This window comes from Canis lupus, chromosome X (assembly GCF_048164855.1).
Source record: "Canis lupus baileyi chromosome X, mCanLup2.hap1, whole genome shotgun sequence".
Classification (NCBI taxonomy): Eukaryota; Metazoa; Chordata; class Mammalia; order Carnivora; family Canidae; genus Canis; species Canis lupus.
In genome coordinates this window covers 20,644,255-20,661,472 of record NC_132876.1, presented here as the reverse complement: position 1 = coordinate 20,661,472, position 17,218 = coordinate 20,644,255, and the positions used below count along the sequence as shown (strand labels likewise).

Here is a 17,218-nt window from a genome sequence, read left to right as displayed (position 1 = left end):
GGAGTAAACGTCCTGTGCCCCCAGAGTGAGGTCTTGAGAACTGGGGAGAAATGTGAGAGTCTCAGTTTTGGTTTAGCTGTCAATTGCCTATTAACATATGCCAGTCACAATTATGGATATTACTACAAAATATTAGATGATGTCGGCTTGAATGCTAAATCCTAAAAATTATTAAAGTTTCCTTCTTTACTGAGACATTTTTCTAAAATATTCCAGGCACCTTTACTGTGTTTGAAAATAGTTAGGTGCCCAAACCTGAATCGTATCTCCATTAATGAGGATTATACCCATAGCAATTTCTGTTCTGAAGAACAGATAATCATGACACAGAAACGAAGAGGAAGATAGAGAAGGTACAAGAGATTGAGCTTGATTACACAAACTCCAAGATATAGCTTATAAACCTAGACAACATCTTGAAATCATTTTTCCGGGGATCCCTGGGTGGCGCAGCGGTTTGGCGTCTGCCTTTGGCCCAGGGCGCGATCTTGGAGACCCGGGATCGAATCCCACGTCGGGTTCTCGGTGCATGGAGCCTGCTTCTCCCTCTGCCTATGTCTCTGCCTCTCTCTCTCTCTCTCTCTCTCTCTGTGACTATCATAAATAAATAAAAAAAAAATTAAAAAAAAAAAGAAATCATTTTTCCCATTTCTTTTAAAAGCCGATTACTTGCACTCAGTTCTAGCTATTGAGGGCTCTAGTTAAGTGTGTGGGAAATATCAGAAAGGGAGACAGAACATAAAGACTCCTAACTCTGGGAAACGAACTAGGGGTGGAGGAAGGGGAGGAGGGCGGGGGGTGGGGGTGAATGGGTGACGGGCACTGAGGGGGGCACTTGTCGGGATGAGCACTGAGTGTTGTTGTGTATGTTGGCAAATTGAACACCAATAAAAATAAATTTATTATAAAAATAAATAAATAAATAAAAATAAAAATTTAAAAAAAGTTTATTTAAAAATATCAGTGCATGGGCTCTCTCTCTGGGAATTTTTCTTTGCCTTTCTATGATCAAACTCTTTGGACTTTTAAAAGATCACATTCAGAGTAAGTACATTCAGAGTAAGTACATTCAGAGTAAGTTATTAGTTAAACTTCAGATATATATATTTTATTGGACTAGGCAGTCACCTTTTACACAGAACCCTTTTCTGCAGATTATGACTTTGTACTTGACTCAGAATGACCTTATTAGTGCTAATCATGTTTCCAAGAATACTTTGATTTGCAAGCTAGCCATTTGCTGTGAAGTTCTATTTCAAACATTGTAAGGCAAAAAAAAAAATAATGCTTGAATGTTACAAGATGATCACACTAATCACAATAATAAACAACATAAATTTATTACCACACACAATTAATTAATCACACAAATAAATACTTTAAAATAATATTTAAAAAAATAATATTTAACAGGGGCCACTCAGCAAAAATCTTTTAAAATCTATATATGGAGTAAAAGCACTAAAAAATGCAACATTTAGAGAGCATCCAACAGCATTTGACTAAAGAAGATCTCTATAATGCTAAGGGATGAAATTAAATTTGCAAAAACAAGCAGTGTGTAAGCCATCATATCTAGGTTAAAATATGGTTGAGTGAAAAGTCAGCACATGGGCATAAACAGTTTTCAATTCATATTTAAGTAATGGGGGTAGAAGTCCAGACACAGAAAGAGAGGTGACAGGGCACCTTGCAGGTGAGCCCCGTATTTATTCTCCCCTCCTCCAAGTGATTCAGCAAGCTCATGTTTCATCCAGCAAATACTTTCCAAGCTCGCAATATGTACTAGACTTGTGTGAGGCACAGAAGATACGGTGGTAAACAAGGTGAAACCGAGAAAAGTATGGCAGACCTTCACTTAAGATGATGTCAATTCTCCACTTAGAAACCGTCAGACTCCTCAGAGCTCCAAATCAAGTTCAAACTCCTCATGGACTTTTAAGGTTACTTCTCTGACAACACAAGCTCTAGCTTCAGCCAAGCTGACTTAACACCTCACTCCCTCCCCCTACATCCCACCTTTTCCTCTCTTTGCTCAGGTTATGCCTCTCTGCCTGGGATACCCTCCTATCCTTCCTTCAAAGAATATCTCAAATAGTACTTCTCCCATGACTGCACTTTTCAATGCCACAGCTGGATGTAATCTCAGCCTCCGCCTCTTCCCCTGGACTCTTAGCGGTTAGTTTGTACCTGGCTTATGGCACATAACACAAGCGGCTTCATACTAAGAGGTCAGGCAAGGATCATGTCTTCCATAACTGTATCCTGCACAGTCCTGAGCCCTGTGCCCAGCAAGTAATAGGTTTCAATAAATGTTTGTTGAATGAATCATTTCTTTGGGGAATTGAATGTATATAGAATTCTTAATGGATTTAACAGGACTTTCAGCATTAAATAACCCCTGACATTTATAAAATCCTTGTAGTAAACCACAACCAATAGTCCTACAAATTGAGTGCTGCTGCTTGCTCTTGTATGAAGAGAAACAGAGCGTCTTGCTCAAGGCCACACAAGGAGTCCTTGCTTGGGATGTTATTACAAGGCAGTGTTTTCTCTGTTTGTACTATTTGCTGATACTACGCTTGGCTGCGGATTATTTCCATGATTACATCTGTTGTTCACTCAAGAAACAGACATTCAACCAGACAGAAGACTTCTAAGACTTCTTTGAAAAATAAGGCAATATTCCAGTATCCGTACAATGGAATATTATTCAGCCACTAGAAAGAAGGAAATCCCGCCCTTTGCAACAACATGGATGGACCTGGAGGTCATTATGTTAAGTGAAATAAGCCGAACACATAAAGACAAATACTATACGATCTCAAGTGAGAAACAGAGAATAGAGTGGAGATTACCAGGAACTAGGGGCTGGGGGTAACAGAGAGATGTTGGTCCAAGGGTACAAACTTTCACTTATAGGACAAATAAGTTTGGGGATGTAATGTACCACTTTAGTGAATGATAACTGAATTATATTCTTGAAAGTTGCTAAAAGAGTGAATGATAACTGAATTATATTCTTGAAAGTTGCTAAAAGAGTCAATTTTAAACTTTTTCATTGCAAAAAAGTAATTATGCAAGTGATAGAGTTAAGTAACTTTATTGTGTTAAAGGTTTCACACTACTTGTATCAAATCATCAGTTTGTACAAGTTAAATTTATACAATGTTATATGTCAATGATGTCTTAATAAAGCTAGAAAAAAATATAAATCCGTCCTCCATTGGAGTACTGGCAAAATAATAGACAAGGTTTTAAAAATTTTCAGTTACTTACATTTGAATATTTAATTTGCTTCTACACAGAATGCTTTCCTGGCTAATAAAATAAAGAGAAATAACCATGAATTTGCAAAAATTCTAGAGGTCATATTTCTACAAAAACTACAGAAACTTTAAGTTTGTTTAATGGAGCATGTGATAAGCATAAACACAACAGAGAAACAACTTCTGAGATAGGTATGTATCAAATGTTTAAAACAAGAACACCAAGTTCTTGAAGATAAACATTCTCGAAGTGTTACTTCAGTGTTAATTCTTTCATAAATAGAATGAACAAAAATGTTAAGACAATGAAACAGTGCGGCTGGTCTAAAAAGAATGTGTGACCTTTAAAAATGGAGTCTCCAAAAAGGTTTGGAACTGAGTAAGAGCTGATCGATACTACAATGCTGCCTACTCAGTGCACCTAGGTGCATATAAAAGGTGGGTGAAGAGTTTAAAGTTCCAGAGAAAAAGGTTTCTTGTTTGCATTGCTGTATGCTAGGGACAGAAATTAGAACTTTACTATTTTATAGTCAGCTAGCAAATCATGGCTGACACATAAGATAGGTCTCAGCTGAGGGAATTTGTCATATTTAACACATATTTAACAGTTATATCACTGTGAATGGTACATTTTCCAACTTGTGGATGGTTTTCACAGTGTGGAAACTACCTTCACTTGTCCACTGCGTATCCACGAACACATGGGTAGGAGCAAATTTCTTCTCTACCAATTTCCAGTGGGTAAATAAAAATTGGAGTTTCAACAAAAAACATATGGCCACTTAGGATAGAAAAAAATCCAATTTATAGCAAATATTTAAATGCCTATGACCAAATTATATCTGCCAAAGTTGATGGAACCTACAGATATATCTACTGTACTTAACTAAATCACAGATTAAACTAAGCAACATCATACAAACTCATCATTAACAAGATATTGAAAGAAATAATTTACTGACTTTGGAGACAAGATGGCCAAGCCCAAACAGTGGAGATTATTTAGAGAATAAAAGGTTGAAGAATAAATGGAATCGTTTACTGACTTTTAAGAAAGCAATATCAAGAAAGGCAGGAAAATGAGCCAATCAAACTCCTAATTACATCTAGCAGTAAAACTTGACCCTATGAGGAGAATCAAAGGCACAGAAATAAAAGCATTGTTTCAAAACCTACACAGGATGGAAAATCTGGATTCTACAGCATTGACTACAAAAAATATCAATTTAAGAAACTGAAGACTGATTACAGAGAGGAGGAAAATATGGAAGAAAATGAAAAGATTATTTAGAGATAAGTGAGGAAAGACCAAACGACCAAGATTCTTCTGGAATATATAACCCTATAGGTCAATAATCAAGCAGCAGGCTGAGACAGAGGAAAAGATGGTAAGGTCAGGGCCATTAAGAGCAGAAAGCTAATCTGTAAGGGCAAAGAAGAACAGTAGGTAAATGATGTTCTATGAATAAAGTCAGGTTTCTCGAAAAGCTAATTGCTATTTCCAGATGCACAGAAGTGCCTGGCATCCACATTTCACAAAAACTTTAAGTAGGGAAAAAGACAATATTTGTAATGACTTCAGACAGCTCCACAACATGAAGAGAATTATTTAATGATCAAGTAGGATCAGGTATACATTTCTCTAACATGTAAGAGTTTCTTCCAAACAAAAGAGTTGACATACAGTAGGACAGTTCTCAAACTTCTGATTTTCAGGTATTTCACACTATTCAAGGTTCCTGTGGCAAGCAGTTGGTCTTAATGGCATCAAATTGTGGTAGAAAAATACAACCCTGGCCAAATTGCAATTCCTTTCTCACCTGATGGCCAATGGCAGCCTTGGCTTTGAGGTGGAAAGAAATGATCTTGAGCTATGCTCCCGTAAAACAACATTTTAAATGAGTTGAGTTAGATTCCGAGTTATTTTATGAAATAGTATTTGACCATCATGAAACTTGAACTGCCACTGCAATAGTTTCAGCTGATCTGTGACAGGTACCTCTCTAACTAACTAGAGCATTGTACTAATGAATATATAAAAGAATCAGATGTCAGAGTTTCATGCAGCGAAGATGTATATGATCCACATCCAGTCAAAATCCCCAACTCTAGCTAACTAACTCAGCAACACAAGGTTTGGGGGAGAAAGATAGACAAGGATGTTGAGACAGCTTGGTGTTCTGACTCTTGGCCCTTAAATAAATCAATGAAAGAAACTAATTAAATCATGAAGTTAATTTTGTCTACAAATAAAAACCATCCAGCTACCTGACCTCTCTTCCTCTTTCTTCTCAAAATTAATAGCCCCAGTGACTATCAAAGAACTAAATATGAACCTTAATTTAACATCCCAATCTAGGGACGCCTGGGTGGCTCAGCGGTTGAAGGTCTGCCTTTGGCTCAGGGAGTGATCCCAGGGTCTGGGATCGAGTCCTGCATGGGGCTCCCTGTGAGGAGTCTGCTTCTCCCTCTGCCTATGTCTCTGCCCCTCTGTCTGTGTCTCTCATGAATTAATAAATAAAATCTTTAAAAAAATAATAAATTCTCAAAAAAAAAAGTCTCAACCTAAATGCAGGGCGCCTCGGTGGCACAGCTGGTTGAGCGCTGGATTCTTGATTTTGGCTCAGGTCATGAGATCAAGCCCTGCCTCAGGCATGGAGCCTGCGTAGGATTCTCTTTCTCCCTCTACCCCCCCTCCCCAAAACCCTCGCCAGCTCAAGGTTCTCTCTCTCTCAAAAAAAAAAAAAAAAAAAAAAAGTCTTCGGCAGCCCAGGTTGCTCAGCGGTTTAACACTGCCTTCAGCCCAGGGCATGATCATGGAAATTCAGGATCGAGTCCCATGTCAGGCTCCCTGCATGGAGCCTGCTTCTCCCTCTGCCTGTGTCTCTGCCTTTCTCTCTCTCTCTCTCTCTCTGTGTGTGTGTCTCATGAATAAATAAACTCTTTAAAAATAATAAAAATAATTTTAAAAAGTCTTAATCTAAATGCAGTGTCATGAAACAATAAATGAAGGAGGGATTAGGAATGGCAACATTGGCTTCCTCCTCCCGCCCCCTGGCCCACCTTTTGAAGTACAAAAAGTGAAGGGGAACCACAAAACTTCACAGACAGCACACACCAGTATCACATGACACAATCTGACCAAGGTAAGGGCCAGATGATTTTGGTCTAGTAAAAATGACAGCCCAATTGATGTTTTTTCCATTTCCTTCTTCTCTATGGCAGGGGGTAGTGGGGGTGGTAACTGAAATGATTAGAAGACTGGGGTCCCCAGGCTCTCTGGTAACTGCTTATGTGACCTGGGGTAGGTGACTCTCCCTCAATGGATCTCCAGTTTCCTTATCTGGAAATCCTAACAGTTTGAATTCAGTGGTCTTCCTTCTCCAGCCCCAATTCTAGATTATCTAGGTTTGCGAAGCACTACTACAGGTATGAAAGCTTTCTTTCTCTTTTCTTTTTTTAAAGATTTTATTTATTCATGAGAGACACAGAGAGGCAGAGACACAGGCAGAGGGGGAAGCAGGCTCCCTATGGGGAGCCTGATGCAGGACTCAATTCCAGGACGCTGGGACCAAGACCTGAGCCAAAGGCAGATGCTCAACCACTGAACCACCCAGGTGCCCCTGAAAGTTTTCTGAATGATTTAACTCTCTGCCTCATCCAACTGGTTGTGGTCAGGCCCAGGATCAGCCATTGCACAGACATCAGCATTTTCTCATGAACATACCTGAGGCTGAAGAAAGCAAAATGAAAAGAAACAGTACCTCACTGTATTTCTGAGTATCAGAGGACAGGAGATGCTTGTTTAAGAACAAAAAAGCTAACTTTTAGAAACATTTGATTTGGAAATAACTCTAGAGTTACAGAAAAATTGCAAAAATTGTACAGAGTCTGTGCATACCCTTCACTCAGATTCCTATCACTCACGTAGACAACTTACATACCATACATAGCAGTGTTATCAAAACCAGGAAATTAACTCTAGTGCCCTATTAACTAAACGAGAGACTTTTTGATTTTTACCAATTTGCCCCCAAATGTCCTTTCTATGTTCCAGGATGGGATCCACAATGTCACATTGCATTAACCTGTAGATGTCTCCTTAGTCTCCTCCAATCTCTGACCGTTCCTCAATCTTTCCTTGTCTTTAAGACCTTGACACTTTGGCGGGTGGGAGCCTCTTCAGACTGGCTCCCATGTCCTCTTGTCATGCCCTACTCATTTTTGAGCACTTACTTACTTTCTGGCCCCATAAGACATTAAAGGCTCATCTTTTACTTTCCCTGCTTCAGTCTAGCATCAGCTATTATTCCAAGGAGCCCTGGTTCCCTTATTGAAGAATGGTATTTGGAGACCAAGAGCTGGGTGCTAGGTATGTTTATTACTATTGGGGTGCCCTTGCTTGTGGGTCCTCCTAAGACAGAGCTAGGAGACATAAGCATGTATGGTGATCCATGCCTCCACACATCTCTATGTCTATTTCTGTATCTGTCTGTGAATATATGAAAATGAACATACTGATGTTTCCACTCTAATCCACACCACATGATTCATTCTAGCTTTCCCCTTTTCCTTACTTTGAACTCTTTTCTGTGATGGTGAAGAAGCTGGCTATTGTTATCAATTCTCTATTCACCTGTTTGTTCAGCCCCAGCATCCATATAAAGTACTTACATGTGCCTGTGAGTGACAGATTTACTAATTAGAACCCAGTATTTGTGTACATTAAAGATAAACAGAATTGCACACAAATACTGGGTTCTAGTTAGTAAATCTTTTTTTTTTTTATTAATGTCAGCATGGTATATCTTTTTCTCTCCGTTTAACATTTGTAACTAAAACAAAAATAGCAAGGAGAAGAACAGTATGCTACTATTTGTGTAAAAAAGTGAGACTCGGTATGTATATATTTGCATGTATGTTCATAAAATATTTATGGGAGAGAGAAAACTCAATACATTGGTTGCAAGGTCATAGCCGCATGAAAAAAAATGAGAGGGAAACTTCACTGCATACCCTTTATTGGTTTTTTTACTGCATACATCTTATACTTAATTTTGATTTATTTTTTGAGATATTTATATATCATAAAGTCCCCCCCTTTAAAGTGTACATGGCAGCGGTTTTCTGTATATTCACCTAGTTGTGCAACCGTCACCACTGTCTACTTCTAGAACATTTTTATCATCCCCAAAAGAAATCTTCTACCCATTAGCTCTCTCAACCTATTCTCTCCTTGCCACCAGTGCCCCTGTCAACACTGATCTGCTTTCCATCTATGGACTTGCTGACGACTCTGGATACTTCACATAAATGAAATCATACAACACGTACAATATGTAGTCTTTCTGAACTGCCTTTTTGCACTTCACCTAATGTTTTCAAGGATCATCCGTATCACTACGTCATTCCTTTTTATAGATCAAGAATAGCCCATTATATGCAGAAAACACATTTTGTCTACTCATCAATTCATGGTCATTGGTTGTTAAAATTTTTTGGACTATTAGAATACACTGTCCATTCAAAAATTAAATTTTAAAAAACAAAAAGGGAAAGAAACAACCCGCTCATAACATTTTTTCTAAAACGTCAAAAGTAAAAGAAAATCATCAGGTAAATAATGTATATAAAGGATAATGTGTGGTGTGGAAGAGCCTTGCTTGGCAATTTGCCAGAGGCTTTATAGGACTCACTGGCTAAGATTTATTACAACAAAAAAAATACAGAGCAAAAGCAGCAAGGAAAAGATATACCTCAGAAGAGTCCAGTTGACGTCTAGCGCAGGCTTCCAGTGTCCTTCCTCATCTCGGACATGATAGACACAGCCCCAACTCATCTCCTCATTCTCCTGTTACCTCTCCCACTTCATTTCCCACCGCTCTTCCCTTCATCCCTCTGCTCCAGTCACCCTGGTGACCTCAAGATTCATAAAACACACCAGGATCATTCTTGCTTCGGGGCCTTTGCCATTGCATTTTCCAGGACTTTGCCTGGAATATTCTCAGAAATCCTCATAGCTCACTCGCTCACCTCCTTCATGCCTCTCCTCAAATCTCTCCGCCTGGCTATTTAATGTAAAACAGCAGCCCCCCTCCCCCATTCTCTGTGTCCTTTCCCTGCCTCATGATTCTTCACAGTGGACGGTGAAATTCACCTGAATATTGAATTCCTTTTTGTTTGTCCCTCCCCCAAATAGACTGTTGGCTTCATGGGGGCAAGGGCTGTTTCTAGTTCACTGCTAGATCCCCATGCCTAGCACCATGCCTGGCACCCAACAGGTGCTAAGTACCTATCCAGTGAATGGACGAATACACTGCATCTATCTAATGTATCCATCTATGTATTTATAGATCGATGTATCTATCTATCTATGTATCTATCAATGGACACTGAGCAGAGGGGAAGAGAGAAGGTATTTGGGGCACATAAGATTCCGTATTCTCAGCTCCAGATGGTAGAGGAAATGCTCAATGAAATTTTCAACTTTCCTCTGCAGATGTGAGTAAGCAAACATTATATTTAATATCATAAAACTTCTTTGATAATAAAGATGATTTTAGTTTCCCCTTGGAGGTTAACCCTGTCTAAAAGGTTTTCTCTTTCCTTCTTTTTTTTTTTCCTTTTGATTAGGAGTAACAGTTTTGTGAAAGAAAACATGAATAATGCAGAAAGAACTAAAATACAAAGCAAGAGTTCTCTGGACTGGAGGTTGGGGAGAGAGTGAGGTTGGGGGAATGTACTGTGATGAGAACAGCTGAAACAGGCGGCTGTGTCAGGGTAGTTGTGTCAATAGGATGCACCCAAATGTCCCCATGCTGAAACTGGCTACATTGGATTGTCTTGCTTGACTGTTTCTGTCCTTTAACTATTTTTCTAGGAAAATACCATTTGTAATTTTTTTAAATTGTAAAGCTTGCTGTATATTAAAGACCTTTTTATCTGTCAAATTAGTTACAATTTTCCCCAAATTATTTTTTTTAATTTTTATTTATTTATGATAGTCACACACAGAGAGAGAGAGAGAGAGAGAGGCAGAGACACAGGCAGAGGGAGAAGCAGGCTCCATGCACCGGGAGCCCGATGTGGGATTCGATCCCGGGTCTCCAGGATCGCGCCCCAGGCCAAAGGTAGGCACTAAACCGCTGCGCCACCCAGGGATCCCCTAAATTATTGTTTATCTTCTAATTCTTTGGTGTTTACTGTCACTCAGCATGATTTTTATTGTGTGGTCAGTTCTAATAATCATTTGCTTTGATTGTCTCTGCCTTTGATGGTGTGTTTCAGTCTTCCCCTCCCCCTAGGTTATAAAAGTGTTCACCTGCACTTTCTTCTATTACTGTGATAGTTTAATTTCATTTTTCATGTTTAAATTGTGAGGGCACCCAGAATTTATTTGGTGAACACAGACACTTCTTGAGGGCTGATAATGAACCAGGCTCTGTTCCCAGTGCCTTATGTGGATCACATCATTTTAATGCTAACTCCAGAGGTAGGTGCTGACAGGTTCTTTGTTTTTGCAAGTGAGGAAACATAGGGACAGGAAGGTTGGTACTTATTCAAGACCACACAGCTGGCGAAACCTGGCCCATCCAACAGTAAAGCCAACACAGGGTTATGGTGGGGGTTAGAGTCAGCATGTATAAAGTTTCTGGAATATAGTAGGCATCAGTATAAGATAAAGCGTATTATTAACAATTGCATAGTCCTCAAGTAGAATTTCTGATGGCTGCATATTATTTGAATAATAGTATCTTTTACATGATGTATGTTTCTAAAATACTATTCTTTCACAAGTATGAAAAGCTTTTGGAATTCCATGGAATGGCTGAAATCTTTTTTTTTTCTTTTTGAGGAAACAGTTGTCACTAAAATATATTTTGAAAAGACATATATTTAAGAGATTCATCAGGTAACAGACTTACAGATTTGGGTTTTTTTATGAAATCTTTGTCTCTATATTACAGTTTTCTTTTTTAAGATTTTATTTATTCATGAGAGACACACAGAGAGAGGCAGAGACATAGGTAGAGGGAGAAGCAGGCTCTCCATAGGGAGCCTGATGTGGGACTCAATCCCAGGACCCCAGGATCACGCCCTAAGCCAAAAGTGGACGCTCAACCACCGAGCCACCCAGGTGTCCCTCTATATTACAGTTTTCTAGAAAAGATGTTTTCATTTTCTGACCAGAAAAATTGCCACAATAAGTGATTTTTTTATTTATTTTTATTTTTTATTTATTTATGATAGTCACACACACACAGAGAGAGAGAGAGGCAGAGACACAGGCAGAGAGAGAAGCAGGCTCCATGCACCGGGAGCCCGATGTGGGATTCGATCCCGGGTCTCCAGGATCGCGCCCTGGGCCAAAGGCAGGCGCCAAACCGCTGTGCCACCCAGGGATCCCAATAAGTGATATTTTTTTTAAAAAAAGTCTCTGAATGAAAGATCAAGCAGTATCTAGATTTCCTTTCCTTTCCCTTTCTTTTCTTTTTCCTTCCTTCCTCCCTTCCTTCCTTCCCTCCTCTTTCTCTCTCTCTTTCTCTCTTTCTTTCTTTGGTACCCTGGGAAGAACATGACGCTGAGAGGAGGGATAAATGGAGGGAGAGTTTGGCTCCACAGGATGGCTGGGAGAGGGAGTGGTGGAGTGAGGTCTGTGAGGATGCAAGAGGTAAAGCAAGCTTTATGAGACATATATATAGTCACATAAAGGATGGAGAAACTGGATGGAAATAGAAAATGATGATATTGGCAAAGTGGGGATGATGTTTACATTTTTACCTACCTTTTGTTACATTTTATTCTTATCTTCTTATGTATGACTTTTTAAAAAAAAAAATTTATTTATTCATGAGAGACACAGAAAGAGAGGCAGATACATAGAGGGAGAAGCAAGCTCCTCGCAGAGAGCCCGATGCAGGACTCAATGCGGGACTCGATCCTTGGACCAGGATCATGCCCTGAACCAAAGGCAGACACTCAACCACTAAGCCACCCAGGCGTCCCCTTGTGTATGACTTTCAAGATTTCTTTTGTATTTTCCTTTCCTTCATAGAGATGGATAACTTCTACAATTGGGGGAAATATTATTTATCTTGGAAACAATGGCCGGTAAGTTTTCTGATGTAGGAGGATCATAAGTTAGAGGTGGCCAGGGGCATGGACTTCATTCAGCATAAGGGTCACCCATTGTCACATGACAGGGACGGACACATCACAAAACTTCTTGGGCTTCTCATCCTCCAGTGTCCTGTCATTCTGGTGACCCATCACTGCTTCTTTTTCTGTTATGCCCTCACTCTATTTTCTCCTCACTTCCCTTCTTGAATGACCGTTAATTATAGACACAAACTACCCATCACTTCTAAGGAAGACACTCGTTTACATTTTAACAGCTTAGATATTAGGATGTCCCTTACAATCAAAGGCATATTGTAAGAGATGATGAATAAATGAAGAAGATATTTATCAATTTGCACAAAAGGAAAACTGCCCACTTTACAGCAGAGAAACCCAGCAGACATCATCTTAATCAAGTGATTAAGGTTAATATAATGAGTAATAAGCTACATCAACATCATGCACTCTCAGATACAATGCACATCTTTTTGGCGGTTTTCTTGCCAACAATGCTTGACCTTAATCAAATCACAGGAAAGCATTTGACAAACTGAAATTAAGCGGCATTCCACAAAATAACTGAGCAGTACTCATCCAATGTGCGAAGGTCATGAAAGATAAGGAAAGACTGAGGAACTGTCACAGAGTGGAGGGGACGAAGGAGATATGACAAGTAAGTGCAATCTGTGGGATCCTGGATTGGATCCTGGAACAGAGAAAGGACATGAGGGAAAAATTGGGGAAATTCAAATAAGGCCTCTAGTTTAGTTAATAATATTGTACTACAGTTAATTTCCTGGTTTTGATAACTGTGCTAAGGTAAGTAAGTTGTTGACATTACCAGAAGCCAGGTGACGGGTATGCAGGAACTCCTTGTTCTATCTTATTTATTTTAATTTTATTTTAATTTATTTTAGAGAGAGAGAGATGGTGGCGGGGGGGCAGAGGGAGACAGAGAGAATCCTCAAGCAGACTCCCCACTCATCTCAAGGAGTCCAACATGGGATTTGATCCCAGGACTCTGAGATCATGAAATCAAGAATCAGCCACTTAAATGACTGAGTCACCCGGGCACCCCAATCCTTGCAGCACTTCTGCAACTTTTCTGGATCCCTGAAATTATTTCAAAATAAAAAGTTTAAACAGTCTGAGTTGTTAATATGTTATTTGTTTAGGTACTAATTGTAATTCCATTTTTCTTTCAAAAAAAGTTTTTGAAATGTCTGAAATAGCATTGACTTTTACCAAAGATGCTTTCAAAAAAAAAAAAAAAAAAAAAGATGCTTCCTTTTCACAGTCAGTATTACCAAAGATAGATATCCTCAAGGAAGAAAAATGTTATTTTCTCTGAGTCTCAGGATGACAAGTGCTGTCTATGTGCAGGCAGTCCTTTCTGATCAAGCTTAGAAATGGTTCTAAGTCTTGCATAATCTAGTAACCCTTGGGATTATGTTGCTAGGAGTCTTCTGCTCCCAGTAAGTTTTCCCTTAGCAAACAGGGATGACATAAATATTCAGTCAAAAATTAAACTAGTGAACATGGCTGTGACTAGTGAGACTAAGTACAGAATATACATGTAACTCAGGGCAATCTGACCTCCAAGGATGGATTCAAATCCATACGCTTAGACAACAGGTTTCACTTGTCAAAATATGGTTTCACTTGTGATCATATGTAATGTTTGAAGACATGGTATGGGGCTATTTTATGTGCATTCGGCACCCAGTTTCCATCTTTCAGGAATGTTATGTGGGTTGACATGACTGTCCTCTGACTATACTTGCTGCCAAGGCCTTTGCCAGGAAATTTTTGTTACAAAACTACTCAAAGTAGGGAGGAGGGTGGGCAGATATAATGGGTGTTGACCTGTCATAATGAAATAATCACAGCATTTATACCCTTCCTGGATAACAAGTGGTTGACGTCACACTGCTTCAGGCATGGAGGGGAGATAGCATGGCATCGTCAAAGCAGAATACATGAAGATAATAATCTTGGCTACGGAAATGATCACAAAGATTCTAGTGTGGTCTTTTTAGTGATGATATATTGTTAAATATAAGGGACATGCACTGGAAGTATCAAGATAGGTCAGCGGCAAACTGTCATATCAAGAAATTGGCATAGAACAGGTTAACCAATATTTTGGAGAGAAATTTTGAAATTAATGTGCCCAGCAGGCTAGGCAATTGAGTAAAAAACAGCTGCATATTAACATGACATGAGACTCTTTCATGTGGCTGGAAATTAATCTATGGGCTGTACTGTCTAGATGTCTATCTGAAGATGGTACAACCTTCATCAATGAACACTCAACATTCATGGAGTGATGGGCACAGCACTTCAACACAATGCACAATTAGCCATCAAGCTTGCCTTCCTTATTTTTACAACATTCGCTCATTATGAGGTGAGTATAATTGTGTGAGGTGAGTAGAACATCTTGTCTATGTGCCTATTATGAAGGCAAAGAACCATCATCATCTGGTAGAGTACCTAGTGCTAATGGAATCCTTACAAAAACAAAACACAGAAAACCAAAAGCAGCAGCCCAAAACTCATCAAATGATTGCTTCAATTATTTAACCACTCATAGAAATAGAAATAGTGCACAGATGCATTTCAAAGGTGTTTCAATTATACAACCTCAAGGAGGGTAGCAAATGCTACAATAAACATTGAGGTATGTTATTTGTATATTAGAAATAGATAGTTGTACAATCCACATAGGTCAATTACTCTTGACTCAGTATAGGGTTCATATCATCAATAAGGAATAATATAAAAGCAGAGAACCACAAAGCTTTTGTGTGGACGTGGAACTGTGACAAATGTGCTATCTAAATGGCAAACTAATTAATTGTTTGAAAGGCTTTGGGTATTTGAAATATTAAAATTTTCATTAAAATATGAAAATGTGAGGATTATAGAAATCGTCTTTATCCTGTGTGATTGGTCATCAAGATATTAACATAATGCAAAAATTATTTTAACACCACTGGATATAGTGAGTAGACAGGGTATTTAAATAATTAAATGGCTTATTAATATTCATTGGCCATTATCCATGTCATCTCTGAATCAAACATTTTCCAAGCTTTAAAGTGGTAGCACAGTAGTGTTTTGTTAACAATTGCTTTGCTTATTTGCTTCAAAACGTTTTCTTTATGGCACTCCAAGTAGGAGAACAGACCTGAAGTATACCAATGATTAGGAAGATCACACATCTCCTTCCACCAGATGTCTGGAAAGATAGAATTTACAAAGCCTGCAAGGAACTCTATCAAAGAGTAAACTATAAAAACAGTGATACCCAGCTTGAAGAACTAATATGACACTCATGGCAACTGGATTTGGGCATGTCCATTTGGACTCTAGGATCATGACCCAAACTGAAAGCAAATGCTTAACTGAGTGAGCCACAGGTGCCCCTTGGGCATGTCCATTTGAAACATGAGTTTGTAGTTTTAAACAATAAACCCTAGTTAAATAGAGCTGTTTTAAAGAACTCCTAGGACGAACATTGTGAGAAAATAATCTTCCATTTAATTCACTCTTAGAGCAATACACAAGTTTTCATTTACGTAATCTCATGGACCCTCCATAGTCATCCTGGAAGTTAGGTTGAGATAAAGTAATGTAAGCCTTATCAGAGTAAGTAGCTAAGGTCAGACACAGTAGCAAGGCTGGGACTGTACCCCGGGTCCCCTGAAACAAGCACAGTGCCTTGTGCTGTCCCAGACCCTCTAGATAGACTGGATGAAAGATATCTCCTGTTTTCCCTGAGACTAGACCAGTGCTCTTCTCTGCTTCAAGGCATTTCTCGGCAATACAGCAGGAAATTTCAGTAACATACAAAATAATTGTAGATGAAACTTGAATGACAATGAAATGTAGAGAATAAGCCCTTTAATGATAATATCTCCTGCAAATAAGAGCAATTCAGACATTTTCAATGGTAAGGATTACTGTTTTTTTTTTTTTTTGGTTTTGTTTGTTTGTTTGTTTTTACAATAACAAGTTTCCATTCTTGACTTGGGAGGGTCTGCAACAAAAACTAGTAACCACGAAAGAAGGTAAAGTAACTATGTGGGATCCCTGGGTGCCTCAGCAGTTTAGGCGCCTGCCTTTGGCCCAGGGTGTGATCCTGGAGTCTTGGGATCGAGTCCCACATCATGCTTCCTGCATGGAGCCTGCTTCTTCCTCTGCCTGTGTCTCTGTCTCTCTCTCTTTCTCTGTGTCTCTCATGAATAGATAAATAAAATCGTTTTTAAAAAAAGTAACTATGTAAGGTGTCATTTGATAAAATGTTTTCTGAAGAAATGATCACACAAAGGAATATCTCTGTCAACCAATGCAGCCATAAATAAAAATGTTAATGATGTAAAATTGGTCATGATGAGGCTAAAACAATATCAAGAAATTAAGAAGGTTCTTATTAAGCTTAATTCATTTTGATATATTTAAAAAAATTTGCGAATGCATCATAGCAAATCTTATTAAACCAGGAATCTATTATCATTTTTTTACTTCTATGCTTTAATTTATACATCTTTGTCCTTAATTTAAAGATAACTATGAATAAAACATGAAAAGTCAGTGCATTTTCTTGTTCTGCAATCACATATGTTCTATTCTACATAATATCTCATTTGCTCTTGTATTTTGGTTATACTCTAGTACATAATATTTGGGTTTGATGACCTTGGCAATAGGACTTTGCTTATAAAATGTACTCACAAATCTAAGCTTCATTAATCATCAGTTCTGGAAGAAAATTAAGTGATTCTAGTTTGGCAGCAATGTTTAAGTTAAAAGTTCAAAATATA

General features: G+C 38.6%; 1 protein-coding gene across 8 annotated transcripts in view; it reads right to left on the bottom strand.

Annotated features, from left to right (window-relative positions):
- Nucleotides 1-17,218, bottom strand: part of MBNL3 (muscleblind like splicing regulator 3) — a 113,381-nt gene that overhangs the window by 51,221 nt on the left and 44,942 nt on the right. The gene's annotated exons all lie outside the window — the stretch shown is intronic.